A 13,573-nucleotide genomic window follows, 5' to 3' on the forward strand; every position below is an offset into this window, starting at 1 on the left:
GGTAAGTGACTTAGTTTCAACTTACACTAAAATTCGGGTTACATCACTGTTATAGGAACAGAACTGTGTTGCAACCCGAGGACCCCTGTATGCTTTTGCCATGCAAAATTGTGTTCTGAAGTTAAGGTTGTTGACTGCACTACTGACTACATCAGCTTCTGTATGGACATTGTAGTTCCAGTAAGAACTGTACGCCGATATGATAACAACAAGCCATGGATTACAAGTGACATTAAGGGCCTTTTGAACCAGAAGAAAAGGGTTTTTAAAGGTGGTGATCAGCATGAGCTCAAGTGTGTGCAGAAGGAACTTAGAGTCCAGCTCAGGGCGGCGAAGGAGCAGTACAGGAGAAAGCTGGAGCAGAAGTTGCAGAATAAGAACATGAAGGAAGTGTAGGATGAGATGGAAGATCATCACTGGCTGCAGCTCGAAGCGGGGTGCCACCATCGAGAGAGACGTGGAGAGAGCAAACCTGATGAACAACTTCTTTAACAGGTTTGACCACCCTAATCCACTCTCACCTCGGAATACTGCACCCTCCACCCATCTTTCTGCTGATACCAGCGTAGCAGAGAGTTTCCCCCCACCCACAATTACAGCAGCGCCGGTGAGCAGAGAGCTGAGGAGACTCGTGCCAGCAAAGCAGTGGGTCCAGATGGAGTATCGCCATGACTATTGAAGGCCTGTGCATTGGAGCTGGGGAGTCCTCTATAGCGCATTTTCAACCTGAACCTGGAACAGGGGAGAGTCCTGAGGCTTTGGAAAACATCTTGCATCACCCCAGTCCATAAGGTATCACGTCCTAGTGAGCTGAATGACTTCAGACCTGTCACCCTGACGTCACATATGATGAAGACCATGGAGCAGCTGCTGCTTCACCACCTGAGGCCACAGGTCTGCCACGCCCTCGACCCTCTGCAGTTCGCATACCAGGAGAAGGTGGGAGCGGAGGATGCCATCATCTACATGTTACACCGATCCCTCTCCCACTTGGACAGAGGCAGTGGGGCTGTAAAAATTATGTTTCTAGACTTCTCTAGTGCCTTCAACACCATCCAACCTCTGCTCCTTAGGGATAAGCTGACAGAGATGGGAGTAGATTCATACCTGGTGACATGGATCGTGGACTATCTTACAGACAGACCTCAGTATGTGCATCTCGGGAACTGCAGGTCTGACATTGTGGTCACTAACACAGGAGCGCTGCAGGGGACTGTACTTTCTCCGGTCCTGTTCAGCCTATATACATCGGACTTCCAATACAACTCGGAGTCCTGCCACGTGCAAAAGTCCACTGACGACACTGCTATCATGGGCCGCATCAGGAGTGGACAGGAGGAGGAGTATAGGAACCTAATCAAGGACTTTTTTAAATGGTGCGACTCAAACCACCTACAACTGAACACCAGCAAAGCCAAGGAGCTGGTGGTGGATTTTAGGAGGACCAGGCCCCTCATTGACCTCGTGATCATCAGAGGTGACTGTGTGCAGAGGGTACAGACCTATAAATAACTGGAAATGCAGCTGGATGATAAACTGGACTGGACTGCCAATACTGATGCTCTGTGCAAGAGAGGACAGAGCCGACTATATTTCCTTAGAAGGCTGGCGTCCTTCAACATCTGCAATAAGATGCTGCAGATGTTCTATCAGACGGTTGTGGTGAGCGCCCTCTTCTACGCGGTGGTGTGCTGGGGAGGCAGCATAAAGAGAGATCCCTCATGCCTGGACAAACTGGTGAGGAAGGCAGGCTCTATTGTAGGCATGGAGCTGGACAGTTTGACATCTGTGGCAGAGTGACGGGCACTGAGCAGACTTCTGTCAATCATGGAGAATCCACTGCATCCACTGAACAGGATCATCTCCAGACAGAGGAGCAGCTTCAGCGACAGACTGCTGTCACCGTCCTGCTCCACTGACAGACTGAGGAGATCGTTCCTCCCCCACACTATGCGACTCTTCAGTTCCACCCGGGGTGGTAAACGTTAACATTATACAAAGTTATTGTCTGTTATACCTGCATTTTTATCACTCTTTAATATTGTTTTTTATCAATATGCTGCTGCTGGAGTATGGGAATTTCCTCTTGGGAGTAATTATCCTATCTATCTAATCCTGCCAACTTGTCTGTCTGTCTGTCTGTCTGTCTGTCTGTCTGTCTGTCTGTCTGTCTGTCTGTCTGTCTGTCTGTCTGTCTGTCTGTCTGTCTATCTATCTATCTATCTATCTATCTATCTATCTATCTATCTATCTATCTATCTATCTATCTATCTATCTATCTATCTATCTATCTATCTATCTATCTATCTATCTATCTATCTATCTATCTATCTATCTATCTATCTATCTATCTATCTATCTATCTATCCAAATGACTTGGAGAATAAAGGTAGAGGTTTGCTGCTCCATCAGGCAAACCCCATATGTTGTATAACAAAATAATAAACACGAGTTACTGTGTGGTGTAAGAACGTCTTTCCAGACGTGAGCCTATCCTTTGACTGAAAAAAGATGGCAGAGATGCTGGTTATGAAGTCGATGAGGTGGAAGGGGCCAGTCCAGGAACTGGAAGTGATGTCATCTGCTGGTGAAATATGAGCTTTTTTGGATCTGCAGAGGGAAGAAGAAAAGAAGCATTACAAGACATTGCCAACCTTAGGCTCATGATGGAATTACAAGTCAACAGGCCCCAAAGTTGTCTGCTAGGCACGTGTGTGTGACGCGCGCTTTCCATAAATTAAAAAAAATATCTTGCCCACTCTGGCGCTTTACAATGGAGAGTATGGACCATTGAAGAAAAGCTTTCCAGCTACATCCATTTTTCAAGCCAACACGTTTTCTCGTATTTGGCCTGCAGAGACAACAGAAGCAGGTTTAGCGCACCCAGCCACCCCCCGGCCTGGCAGGTAATTACTTCCACTTGGTCCATTCAGCTTCCTCCTAATCATGTGCATGTGACAGTAGATAAGTGTAAATATCTAGGATCAGTGGTAGCCCAAGATGGAGAATTAGATAACCCGCAGTGTGGATGGAACAATTGGAAGAAGGTATCAGGAGTGATGTGTGATCAAAGAATTAAGGTGAAGGTGTTCTATCTATCTATCTATCTATCTATCTATCTATCTATCTATCTATCTATCTATCTATCTATCTATCTATCTATCTATCTATCTAAAGGTCAAGTTTTTAAGATGGTGATAAGACCAGCAATGATGTGTGGAGCAGAAACATGGTCAGTAAAGGGTGGACAAGGGAAGAAGTTAGATGTGGCAGAAATGAGAGCATTGGGATGGATGTGTGGAGTTACAAAAAAGGACAGAGTGGGAAATAAAACGATCAGAGGTACAACAAAGAAAGTATAGGAAAGTAGGTTGAAGTGGTACAGCCATGTGATGAGGAGAGACCATGAATATATGGACAAAAGAGTGATGGGAATTGAAGTCCAGGGGAACAGAAAGCGAGGGAGGTCAAAGCAGAGGTGGATGCATAAAGAAAAAGATTTGAAGGAAAAGGATTTGATCTGCAAGGAGGTGCAGGACTGAGCTACATGGAGAAGGTTCATCAGACACATCAGTCCCACGTAGAAGTGGGAAAAGATGAAGCGGAAAGAGAAGAAAAAAAAAAGTGAGATTTAAATTGGAATTCAGTGCCACGTTCAGTAGTTGGTAGTTGTACCATGTTAGCCATTATGGATGTATTGAAACGTCAAGCAAAATGACACTTTTTATTGGCTAACTAAAAAGATTACAATATGGAGGTTTTTAATGCAACTCGGGCCCCTTCTTCAGGGAGGAGGTAATCACGGTGTGCAAAAGCTTGCATATTATGATTTCACCTTGCCTGAAAAAGGGGTCTGAGTTGTCTCGAAAGCTAATAATACTAATTAACAATGAATAAAGTAAGATACAATGGCCAGGGAGGAGGCCAGAGGGCTGGAGCAAAAAAAAAAAAAAACAAAATCTGCAGCGGTTCCAAGGCCATGAGACCACCTGGCCAGCCCCCCCCTAGGCATTCTACCTAACATCAATGATCTCAGTCAGATCTTTAAACCACTTGTCATTGATGATGTGTCTAAACTGTGGACCAACGAAAATGCCTTCCTTTAACTTGTGTGACGGGCGGCCGGGTCCCATGCGTGGCTGGGACGCCCCTGCTGCATATGTTCCGGGGGAGCAACCATGGGCAACTCAATACCTCCCCCGGGACGCTTGGTTGCAGCCTCCCTGGGCGACGGTGATTCCCCAACCTCCCGCAGGGCTCCATGGGAGATGGAGTCCTCCACACCCTGGTTGGGAGTGGGGGTGGCCGCTAGGGGGTGCTGCCTGGATTCCACAGCCCGGCTGGACGAGTCTTCAGCCCCATCCGAGAGTGCAATTGGAACCAGGTGGTCAAGCACCTGGAACACTTCCGGGTGGGCTATAAAAGGGGCCCCACACCACCACTCCACGGCCAAAATTGGGAGGAGGAGGACAAGGTTGCCTGGGAGGAGTGGTGGTACCAAGGTGGAGAGTTGTGTTTTTTGTTTAAGTGCTTTGGGACTGCGTATTGCCTATGGGGTTCACAGGGAAGACGTGCCCCACAGGTGAAGAAAAATAAAAAGCCTGTTGGATTTTGCACGTGCCTCTGCGTCAGTCTATGCCGGGTCGGGCGCTATGTAGCGCCGTTTACACTTGGTATCAGTTATTTGTGGAAATGTCAGCCTCACATATCAATGAGAAGTCAAGCAAGGTGACACCTTTCATTGGCTAACTAAAAAGATTATAATATGCAAGCTTTCGAGGCAACTCGGGCCCCTTCTTCAAGAAAGATCTTGCCTGAAGAAGAGGCCCGAGTTGCCTCAAAAGCTTGCATATTGTAATCTTTTTAGTTAGCCAATAAAAGGTGTCATTTTGCTTGACTTCTCATAGTACCACATTCAAAAATAGCCAGTATGTGATCTCAAAAGATTTGATACCATTTGGTTTTGGGTGTTAACACTGAAATTCAATTTCTGTCAGATATGTGGAAAAAAGCAGGAATCGGGTCACATCAGAGGGGTATTGTGAACACTGTCGTAGTGGTGGAGATTCCTCAGGGGTGCTAGCTAAGGAGCTCGTAGGAGGTGAGGGTAACTTGACAAGTAAGCATCCCGTCTAAAGTCACCTGCATCTCCTTGTTAATGGCAGAAGTGGCACATGTAGTGAGCTGAATTAAGTGTTTTGGATAGGCCCACTCCCCTTCCCTCTTTTGTGAAGATGAGCTGAGCCTGCTGGGAAGGACTTGTGACCTTCAGCGTTACCATAGCAATTACCAGGCCTCTCCCCTTTCTGCTTTTAATAGCCAGCCGTCCTGGGAACCCTGAGCCTGTTGAATGGCTGTTGCTTAGCTGCGACCTGAGATGAGGACAAGCCTCGCTGCTCAGAAAGCAAGCGTGTTCCAAAGTGCTTGGGCACCGACAAAAACAGCAACATGCAGGACCCCAGAGGCTCTGACTCTCTGTGGTCGTAAAAGATCCCTCGAAAAGAGCAGGGCATTTCCTGATGTCCAGGCTAAATTATCCACCACTGCCTGGTCATTCTGATCCCCTAATCATCCCCTGTCTCTAACTGGCTATCTCTCTCACCCCTTCACCAACTAATAGATAATGTGTGTTGAGCATACTGGTGCAAAATGGCTGCCGTCTCATCCTCCAGGTGGATTCTGCGCATTGATGGTTTTTGAAGTGGCTCCTCACTCAGACAGACAGACAGACAGAGGCGTAGCTTCAGTGACACACTGCAGTAAGTGTCCTGCTCCACTGACAGACTGAGGAGATCATTCCTCACCCACACTATGCGAGTCTTCAGTTCCACCCGGGGGGGTAAACGTTAACATTATACAAAGTTATTGTCTGTTATACTTGCATTTTTATCACTCTTTAATTTAATTTTGTCCATCCATCCATCCATCCTCTTCTGCTTATCCGAGGTCGGATCGCGGGGGCAGCAGCTTGAGCAGAGATGCCCAGACTTCCCTCTCCCCGGCCACTTCTTCTAGCTCTTCTGGGAGAATCCCGAGGCATTCCCAGGCCAGCCGAGATACATAGTCCCTCCAGCGTGTCCTGGGTCTTCCCTGGGGCCTCCTCCCGGTTAGACGTGCTCGGAACACCTCACCAGGGAGGCGTCCAGGAGGCATCCTGATCAGATGCCCAAGCCACCTCATCTGACTCCTAACGATGCGGAGGAGCAGCGGCTCTACTCTGAGCCCCTCCCGGATAACTGAGCTTCTCACCCTATCTTTAAGGGAGAGCCCAGACACCCTGCGGAGGAAACTCATTTCAGCCGCTTGTATTTGCGATCTCGTTCTTTCGGTCACTACCCATAGCTCATGACCATAGGTGAGGGTAGGAGCGTAAATCGACCGGTAAATTGAGAGTTTTGCCTTACGGCTCAGCTCCTGTTTCACCACGACAGACCGATGCAGAGCCTGCATCACTGCGGACGCCACACCGATCCTCCTGTCGATCTCATGCTCCATTCTTCCCTCACTCGTGAACAAGACCCGAGATACTTGAACTCCTCCACTTGAGGCAGGATCTTGCTCCCAACCCTGAGAGGGCACTCCACCCTTTTCCGGCTGAGGACCATGGTCTCGGATTTGGAGGTTTAATATTGTTTAATATTTAATTTAATATTGTTTTTTATCAATATGCTGCTGCTGGAATATGTGAATTAGAAAGTATCTATCTATCTATCTATCTATCTATCTATCTATCTATCTATCTATCTATCTATCTATCTATCTATCTATCTATCTATCATGGAGCACACTGTGTGTAGATAGATAGGAAAGGCACTATAAAATAAATAAACAGATAGTGGTGATCTATCTATATATCTTTCTTCAGCTCTGGTAGTACAAGGCAGCACCTATTTAAGATGGTGGCACCCATCAGTGTGTTATCCGAGTATCTATCTATCACTCACTGCTGTGCTATGAGTAGTCAGAAAAGCACTAAAGAAATTTAAAGAATTGTTACTATTATTGTTTGATGAAGTGATTAGAAAATTCAAAAGTGCTCCAACTTTCAAACCAGCTAACCAAAAGAAAAGCACTGTATAAATGTAATTTCTTCTTCCTCTTCTTCATTGTGACCTACTAGTGGCTATTAATGTTTTTCACTCCTGCGTGATCTCTTTTTCATCATTAATGCTGTTCATATCAGTACGATGTTAGGTAGAGGTGCTCTATATGTCAGTCAATATGATCTCCTAAAATCTGTCATGCTCTTCATACATTTCTGATTTCACTATTAGATATTAATGGCTTTCACATCAGGTTTACCCTCCTTTTAGATACAAACACCTCACTCGGTGCGTCTACACGCACACACACAACTGGATTAAACTCGATTAGGGCATAAACCAGGTTTCTTAATAATCCACATTTACATGTGTAAGTAATCTTCTGGAGTTCTTTGGAAAAATGCTCTGATGTCACTAAACTGTGCAAAAAGGGAGTTCAGGGTCATCATCAGCCACCATGAATCTGAAAATAAGCATGAGACTTGTGATCATTTTCTGGTGTTTCATAAATCTTTTTGGTCAAACTGATGCTTTATTTATTGGTTTCTGTTCACGGATTGAACTCCACATACTGTACTCTTTTCAACTTGGATGTGTGACTGAGCCCTGTTAAGGATCGACATACCGATATGTAGGCTTCTTGCCTTACCCTCAGTGCTGCTGGAATAATAATAATGCAGGTAGATTTACTTCACTTACTTTAAAAGGTAGTCAGACTATGCAATCTTTAGATTTTAATTTACTTATTTTCCTGTATCCAAGGTGACTTACAACATTTACGACACAATTGGTTCCCTTTCTTTTGATTTTCCAATTGGAGCTCAGGCAGATCAAGTGACTTGCTCAGGTCACACAGTGGTGTCGGTAGTGGGATTTGAACCAACAACCTCAGGGTTTGAAGTCCAAATCCTTAACCACCCCGCCACACTTCCTCATTCTTTTTAACGTGTTACCCCACTGCTCACAAGATCGGGTCCACATTCAGCTCATCAACATAAGTTTAGCGATTTCTGAAATATTGAGATGGATTATTTCAGCCAGGATAAGGAATAATGACCTCATGGGCACGGCCATCAGCAGTGTGTCTGTCTGCGGAGAGAGTGTCAACCTTGTTGAGAAGTTTACTTACCTTGGCAGTGACATTCATGTCTCTGGTGACTTTTCCTATGAAGTCAGTAGTCAGATTGGGAGAGCATGGGGGGTCATGAGGTCGCTGGAAAGGGGTGCACTTGCACAGCACTGTGACCATGACCACCACTGCCACCCCAAACCCCTGCCACGTGAAGACAGCCTGACAGCTGTGTTCAAGCCACAAGAGACAGCACACTGGCAGCCACAGCATGCAGCAACAGATGTTGATTTATGTGTGAAACCATTGCTTTGTGTGCTTGTCAGAAAATTAAATTTGTTTGGAAAAAATATTCAGCCCTCAAAGATTTAATAAAGGTCTTATCTGACTTCTTTTTAACTATTAATATTGTTTAAACATCTGTGTGGTATTAGTCTCTATTCTGCCGTATTGATGAACTTCTCTTAGCTAATACTGCTGTCCATATCTAGATACTGTTAGGTATTAATGCTGTCCAAGTCTGTGTATTGTTAGTTGACAATGACGCACTGTTCTGTGACGTACTCTCAGCCATCACTGCGTAAAATGACTGATTTTTAATTTATTGTTCACATATGACTGCAAAGCCTCATTTTCAACAGCCATTTCTTCTGTGTCCTCATGGTCAGGTCCATTAGCTTCTCCTTAATTAGTCAGGTATAAATACTGTACATGCTGGTTAGTTATTAGAGAAACCTTTGTAATCACATTAGTACTGTTTAGGTGGCACAGGCACACCGGGGCAGTCCATGGCTGTGCCATAATGCTCTGTGGGATCAGTGTTTTTAACTGCTCTACTCCTATGCATTTGAATACCCATGGAAATAATTTTGAGTTAAGGGTAGCCTCCCATCTTCCCCACAACCTTGCTTCAAGATAAGCGGGTTTTGAAAAATTGAATGGATGTTACCTAACATCCTCTGAATGAAGATGATAAAGATGTACGTCAGGGGTTAGTTAGGTATTTAGAATTGGCTCCGAGTGAATGTGTACAGTGATGGACAGGCACCCCAAAAAGGGGGACCCCAAGAAACCTAGGGCTTCAACCAGCACTGCTCACAAAGATCAGGGGCTGGATATCTATCTATCTATCTATCTATCTATCTATCTATCTATCTATCTATCTATCTATCTATCTATCTATCTATCTATCTATCTATCTATCTATCTATCTATCATATAGTACCTTTCTCTCTCTCTCTCCATCCATCCATTACCCAACCCGCTATACCCTAACTACAGGGTCACGGGGGTCTGCTGGAGCCAATCACAGTACAAGGCAGGAAACAAACCTCGGGCAGGGTGCCAGCCCACCGCAGCATTCTCTCTCTCTCTCTCTCTCTCTCTCTAGATATAGATATATAGATTATATATATTATAGATATAGATATTTCAACGGCAAGTATTACACACAGAAAGAAGGCATGCCGATGGGATCACCGTTATCTGGACTCCTAGCTGAACTGGTAATGCAACGATTTGAAAACATAGCTTTATCCCAGATTACACCCAAAATTTGGATACGCTATGTAGACGACACATTCGTCATATTAAGAAAGAACCAGCTGAATAAGTTCTTCAATCATATTAACACAATATTCCCTGCAATCCAGTTCACAATGGAAAAAGAAAACAATCGACACATCAATTTCCTGGACATTTACATCAAAAGAAATAGTGACGCCACCCTGACCACAAGTGTTTACCGCAAACAATGCTACGCAGACAAGATTCTACACTACGCCAGCAACCACCCGGTATCTCATAAACGGAGCTGCGTGAAAACCCTATTTAAACGAGTCCACACGCATTTTAATACCAAGGAAACAAAAATTAATGAGAGATGCTATCTGTTTCAACGTTTCACCTCGAACGGATACTCAAAATCATTCATTAATCGGAGTCTACACAGCAGACGCCAAAGGAATCAGCATACAATCGACATAAATCAGAACCCCCACCCCACCTGGCATTCACTCCCGTATCACCATAATGTGTCAGAAGGCACGGCACGCACCATGACCAAGTGGGGCATCAGAATAGCACATAAACCCACCAACAATCTGCGCATGGTCCTGTTTAATGCTAAAAACAAGAAATCGACAGCCGAAACACGAAACGCAGTTTATAGTATTCCATGCAATTCTTGCTCAGCTGTATACATAGGACAAACGTCAAAAAAAATTTCAACACGTGTACAGGAACATCGCAACGCCGTCAGAAGAAAGGATGCACTATCTTTGATATATGCACATACTAAATCGACAGGACACACATTCAACTGGGACAACGTAAAAGTAAAATTTAAGGCCAGTACAAAAAGCGCCAGAGAGTTGGCCGAGTCTTGGCTATCAGATGAAAACGCCATCAACAGACACTTGGACATAAACCCAGCATATGCCAACTTAAGAAGGACATATGCACATTAATTAAACGATACCCCCCCCCCCCTTGATCATACTGACTTAGTCACCGCCACCCCCCCATCCCCCCCCCAATACTGAATGTGATGCTATATATTGCCTTTGATTCTTGTAAGTCTAAGCATTATCCTCTGATGAAGACCCCTGATAGGGGTTGAAAGCTCAGGAATAAAACTATTTTATGATACGTGATTCGTTTTTTCTCCCTTTGTGGATCTCCAACTGCATATATATATATATATATATATAATCATATAGTGCCTATCTATCATAGTGCCTTTCACTCTCAACCTATTATATAGTGCCTTTCTCTCTCTCTCTCTCTGTGTGTATGTGTATATATGTGTGTGTACTGTATATATATATATATATATATATATATATAAATAAAATCTATCTATCATATAGTGCCTTTCACTCTATCAATCTGTCTATTATATAGTGCCTTTGTCTCTATCATGTAGTACCTTTCTCTCTCTCTCTCTCTCTATATATATATATATATATATCATATAGTGCCTTTCACTCTCTACCTATTACATAGTGCCTTTCTCTCTGTCTATCAATCTATCTATCTTATTTCACCAAAGAGGTCGCACTCTCGGCTCTCCAGCCTGCTGTTTCTGCAGTGGCGTTTCTTTTTAAATCCAATCTGAACCTTTCCAGTTCCCCATCTCCCCCAAGAGACCACCCTCACCTTATTTTCTCGTTTCCCCTCCTCCCCAAGCCGCCACCCCCTTCCCCTCCTCCCCCGTTGGCACACGCGCACCTCACACATCAGTTTTGACGGGCTGTACCCGTTGGGACGTGTTGGTTAAAATGGGAACCTCCCTTATGTTCCTAGTTTAGCCGCCGTGCCGGGTTGTCGCCGATCCGTCGCATGTGCCGTTGCGTGTGTGTCCCGGTAAGTGTCCGCTCTTAAATGGAAAGGACTCGGCTTTCTAGAGAGGGAGGCGGCACGGTTGGTGTTGGCCGCTTAGAAGACGCAGTCAGTGACACACAGGTGATGCGCTCGAGAGACCCCCCCAGCCGACGAGCCTTCCGCCCTTTGCCTGATTTGGCCCCTAAGCGGCACTGCGCTCCTTTTCTCGCTGCAGAGATTTGTTAAGGAGTCCGATGGGAATTGGACTCGTGTCCCCTAGATGTCGTTTTTTTGCCTATTTTTAGCATCCAAGTCACAAGTGATCGTACTGCTGTCTCTGCCGCAGAGCCTCGCGGAGCATCCTTTAAAAAAAAAAAAAAAAAGGAAGCAACATCCCGGCGGTGATTCTAACGAAGTGTGGCGTCTTAATTATGCAGCAGTTGGAAAGCGAGAGGTGAGCATTTTGATTCCTGCTTGAATTCGGCGGCCTAAAGCTGTTGTCGTACACGGAGGGAGGGAGGGATGGCCGGCGGCCGGGCGCGGGTCTGTTTTCGCACTTCTTGACTTCATGACTTAGAGACGCGCCTCGTCGTTATGATGGCGTTGTCGGGGTGCTGCTTACTTTATTTACTTGGCTTGTTTCACCGCTGGATTACTTTTTAGTTTTTTTAATCTTGTCCAGTAGGTTATTTCGTGATTATTTAAACGTACCTCATTTTTATATAGCGCCTTTCTGTAGTGAACTTGTTTTTAAGCAGCCTTTATTTTTTAATTTTGTAGTATTTTATATAGTGCCTTTCTGTAGTCCACATCTTCTCAAGTGCAGTACTAGAGTACAACTGCTTCCATATATTTTAACAATATGCTAAATATATATAAAAATATATATTTCTCTATATACTGTAAATGTTCAATTTCTATACATTTTAGATTTATTTTTATAGTGGTGAACCATCTTTATTAACTGTCAGTGGCTTAGCTGTCATATTAAACAAGGCTGAAGGAACCCCTTTAGTTTCTTTGTCAACTTTGTGTGCCCCTCTTGAAGGTGAGGTGAGAGTTCCTGCTTGGGTTACTTTAGTCCCACATTTGTGTGCCCCTCTCGTGTGGGGAGGGGTGAGGGTGTCCATGTCATAATTATTTTAGGTACATTTTTAATAATAAGAAAATGATTATTTTGGTCATATTTATGGGCCAGTGATTTTGGTTTGTTGGAAATGCCCCCAACCCCTAAAAAATGGCACCGGGATCGGGCCACTCCACCTTTGGCTGCTATACTTTTAAGCTATTTTCATATAGCATATTTATTGAAGCTTATTCCCATGCCTCATAAAAAATATTTGCATTACTTGTCACAACAGTTTTGCTATTTTGTGATCAGGACTCCATGCCTTTTAATAATAATAAATAATAATAATAATAATAATTCATTACATTTATATAGCGCTTTTCTCAACACTCAAAGCGCTATCCACACAGGGAGGAACCGGGAAGCGAACCCACAATCTTCCACAGTCTCCTTACTGCAAAGCAGCAGCACTACCACTGCGCCACCTGTGAGTAACCCTAACCCTAATTTTCTGTACTGAACATCACTTAAAGCCACTGCTCATGTTTCCATTCATTTTTAAAACAGTTTTTTATAGCATCTCTCTGTAATGAACATCAGTTAAAGTCTCTGTTCATGCTCCTATGTTTCTTCTTAGTATTTTTATGTAGGGCGGCACAGGGGTGCAGTGGTTACACAGCTGCCTCACAATAAGGAGACCAGAGTTCACTTCCCAGGTCCTCCCTGTGTGCAGTTTGCATGTTGTCCTCATGTTTGTGTGGGTTTCCTCCCACAACCCAAAGCCATGCAGGTTAGGTGGATTTCTGAGGTTAAATTGGCCCTGGTGTGTGTGTGTGTGTGTGTGTGTTTTCAGCCTGGGATGGAATGGTGTCCAGGTCCAAATGTTGCTCCTGCCTTGGGTCCAATGATTGCTGCGATAGACCACGACAGCTGGATTAGCAGGTTATGAAAACGGATGAGGGCGGCACGGTGGCGCAGTGGGTAGCTGCTGCCTCGCAGTTAGGAGACACGGGTTCGCTTCCCGGGTCTGCCCTCCAGGTGCTCTTGTTTCCTCCCACATTCCAAAGA

General features: G+C 44.7%; 1 protein-coding gene across 1 annotated transcript in view; it reads left to right on the plus strand.

The window, feature by feature from the left end:
• LOC114654978 (tetratricopeptide repeat protein 39B) overlaps positions 1–13,573 on the plus strand; it is a 204,090-nt gene that overhangs the window by 103,952 nt on the left and 86,565 nt on the right.

This window comes from Erpetoichthys calabaricus, chromosome 7, assembly GCF_900747795.2.
Source record: "Erpetoichthys calabaricus chromosome 7, fErpCal1.3, whole genome shotgun sequence".
Lineage (NCBI taxonomy): Eukaryota > Metazoa > Chordata > Cladistia > Polypteriformes > Polypteridae > Erpetoichthys > Erpetoichthys calabaricus.